At 38.9% G+C, this 3,354-nt stretch overlaps 1 long non-coding RNA gene across 1 annotated transcript in view; it reads left to right on the top strand.

Annotated features, from left to right (window-relative positions):
• The window catches only part of LOC114070504, a 26,276-nt gene that overhangs the window by 5,571 nt on the left and 17,351 nt on the right, over positions 1-3,354 (top strand). The window contains exon 2 of the long non-coding RNA XR_003573930.1: positions 691-754. This is a non-coding gene — a long non-coding RNA (uncharacterized LOC114070504). The remainder of the gene's footprint in view (positions 1-690; positions 755-3,354) is intronic.

The following is a 3,354-nucleotide window of genomic DNA, read 5'->3' as shown; positions in this document are numbered from 1 at the left end:
CTCTAGTTCAGGAGCAACCTCAGATTTCTAGTCTTGAAAATACATGTACTGACTTCAGGTCTTTGAAAGCCACTGAATAGTTTTCAATAACCTACTTATAATATCGCTTCTAATATTTTGTTCTGCCTTTTTTTGTTTATTTGTTTACATCAAATGGCCCACATAATTTCCCAAAACTTAACAAAAAAAGAAATAGCTCTGTAGTTCTCCACCAAAGCTTGTCAGTTTTGGTGACATCTCTCCTTTGTGCTGTGAGGAGTACCTTTTCCCTTATTCCAGGGTCTAGTTATCTGACAAAATGTTAAAGACTGAAGATAAATAATATGGTAGGTAATTTGGTATTTCTCTGAAGATGTTTTCTTTTTTGCACATGGAAATAGGTAAAAATAAATAGCTGACATTTTGCTGTGGGAGCCCAACACAATATAATTATACAGATAGATAAAAAACAAATGTAGTAAGGCACTGTAGCAAATTCAATTATGTTTCTGGCAGCTATTTTTTGCTTTCCAGTCAGAGAAGATTGCATAGGTTCAGAAGCCCTAAAGAACTCAATATTGGAAATAAAACCAGGCAGATGATGAATAATAAAAAATATATGCTCTTCATAAAAATAATTAGAAAAATAGCTGATAAAAATCTTGAGGTTTCTGCTCAAAGAGATGAAATACATGTAAAATCATATTTCAGGATCTCAGAAATGTGCCCAAGTCTTCTAGCAAAAAGGAGGAATTGAGCACTTAATATTAACAAGGTAAGATATCTTAAGAATGGTTTTATGTGACAACCAGAGGAATTATAAATATTGGAGTGACTGAGATGTGAGAGTTTTATTTGAGCTCATTTTCTCCACATAACTAGTTTGAGTTTTTTAATATTCAATTGCATTTGTGCTTACATGTCTTCACGCACACTGAGTTTTGTTCCTCACTTTCTCTAATTTGGTCCATGCCCAGAAATTTTGAATTTACCCAGGACTGTTGTACACACATGACACCATTTTATTTCTAATGTTCTAGTTACTGACTTTAATGTCAAAACTCATACATAGGATTAATAAAACCATATAAAATACTGACATATTACACAGAAAGACTCTAAAAAGTATCAGAAGGTAAAATTTCCCACTACTTTTCCTCTATTGCTCTGTGAGGGAAACAAGGAGCATGTTCCTCGAAGAAATTCTGCACAACACAGCTGCAGACAGGACAGCAAAGGAACAAAATTTAGCAGCATTAATTATAGTGCTTAAAACCAGGGTACTTTTCATCTTTCATAATGTTTGCATTCAAAGCCAAGCGAGACTCCAAAAGCAATGTGTGCAGCAAGGCAAGCTTCAATAAGGGAGTTTGTTGCAGCAGCTGTACCTTCACGGTTTTGCATTACAAACCATTTAAATGAGGAATACAGAAACCCACATATAATAAATTCAACAGCAGGTCAAGTTTTTACATGAAGGACTGAAAAATCGAAAAGCTGACAGCATGGGAATTAATGAGAAGGAGAACGAGGAGAGTAGAAAAGACTCATTTTTGCATTCAGAGAGGGGAGCATATGAACTCTACTAACTCCAGGTTTGCTTTGTTATCCATTCCTTATGTTCTGTAAAGTAATATTTAAATACAATACATGGCTGGGCATTTTGAGTTACTTAGCTCTGTTTCTTGTAATCAAACTAACAGCCCTATCCATTATATATCTTCATATATATGCTAATTTTCAATCGTGAACAGAAAGTGCTTCAGTTGATCTTTAAGACCACGATTCAAACTGATTAGAAGAACAATTATTGGAGGTGCATGAGGTGCACAGAACTTTAAAAGTGAAATTCCAGAGTATCCTTAAGTCCTCAGTTAATCAAAATTTGAAGAACTGGAATTGTCTCTAAGGAAGAATTCTAGTATGACAATCTACGATTTCTGGTTTTGACTTGCTTACTAACTCTCTCCTAGGAAGGTAAACAAGTTCAGGACCCATGCCTCAATTTGGCCTCTTTTGAAAGGGAGATAGTGTACCACATCTGAGATTAAAATTTGTAGCTAGTAGCTCTCAAAATATTTGTCAAAAAATGCTTTAAATGATACAATAAATACAGTAAATACTTTGCTGACTTGAGTTGCCTAATTTTTTAAAAAGTAAAAATATTAGGGTTTCTTATTGTAGAACAGCTGGTCTCATTTTTTTTCCACGAATTTATTTGTACTTACACTCCCTCTAGGTATATTGGGACAAAGGTTTTCAAGTACAGTCTTCACCAGATCTACGTGCACCATTATTGTCACAGATTTTCATTACCATGTCCCTATTTCTCCAACTCCCAATGTCTACAAACCCATGCTATGACACGAATAATTTGATCTTCCTCTGCCTTGTTTCTCCTGCAGGAAAAAACCGCACAGAAATCACATTGAAGTGATATTGGTGGGAATGATGGGAGAATCTCTTCCACATTCTCTCACAGGTCACCACACCTGCAAAGTGTTGCACAGCTCAGGCTTGCCCTGAATCTAACAACTTTCTGTGCACTCACTCAGAAGGCACCAAGGCAGTATGACAGCATGCACTTAGAGCCAAGTATCTCCTACCTTACAAGCCAACATGCCTGGAAAGACAGGCAGCAGAGCCTTCTAATGGAAGGCTTCAGTGTAGTTTGGGGCACCCTTTAATCATAGAATCATAGAATCAGCTGGGTTGGAAAGAGATCATCTGAGATCATCAAATCCAACCCTTGATCCAACACCACCACAGTTACTAGACTATGGCACTAAGTGCCACATCCAGTCTCATCTTGAAAACTTCCAGGGACAGAGAAACCACCACTTCCCTGGGCAGACCATTCCAATGCCTGATTACCCTCTCTGTAAAGAATTTCTTCCTAATATCCAACCTAAACATCCCCTAGCAGAGCTTAAGACCGAGCCCTCTTGTCCTGCTACTGGTTGCCTGCGGAAACAGACCGACCCCCACCTGGCTACAACCTCCTCTCAGGTAATTGTAGAGAGTGATGAGGTGTCCCCTGAGCCTTCTCTTCTCCAGACTAAACAACCCCAGCTCCCTCAGCCTCTCCTCATAGGACCTGTGCTCGAGTCCCTTCACCAGCCTCGTTGCTCTTCTCTGGACCTGCTCCAGCACCTCAATATCCTTCCTGAACTGAGGGGCCCAGAGCTGAACACAATACTCAAGGTGTGGCCTCACCAGCCCAGAGTACAGAGGAAGAATCACTTCTCTCGTCCTGCTGGCCACACTGTTCCTGATACAGACGAGGGTGTCATTGACCTTCTTGGCCACCTGGGCACACTGCTGGCTTAATGACACTAAAGCTTTTACAAAGTCTTGATAACTTAGCTTTTAAGC

This window comes from Empidonax traillii, unplaced genomic scaffold, assembly GCF_003031625.1.
Source record: "Empidonax traillii isolate 1590-97213 ecotype Southwest subspecies unplaced genomic scaffold, ASM303162v1 scaffold1584:size114125, whole genome shotgun sequence".
NCBI classification, from domain to species: Eukaryota; Metazoa; Chordata; class Aves; order Passeriformes; family Tyrannidae; genus Empidonax; species Empidonax traillii.
The sequence above is the reverse complement of the archived record's forward strand: the minus strand, read 5'-3'. Positions and strand labels throughout refer to the sequence as shown.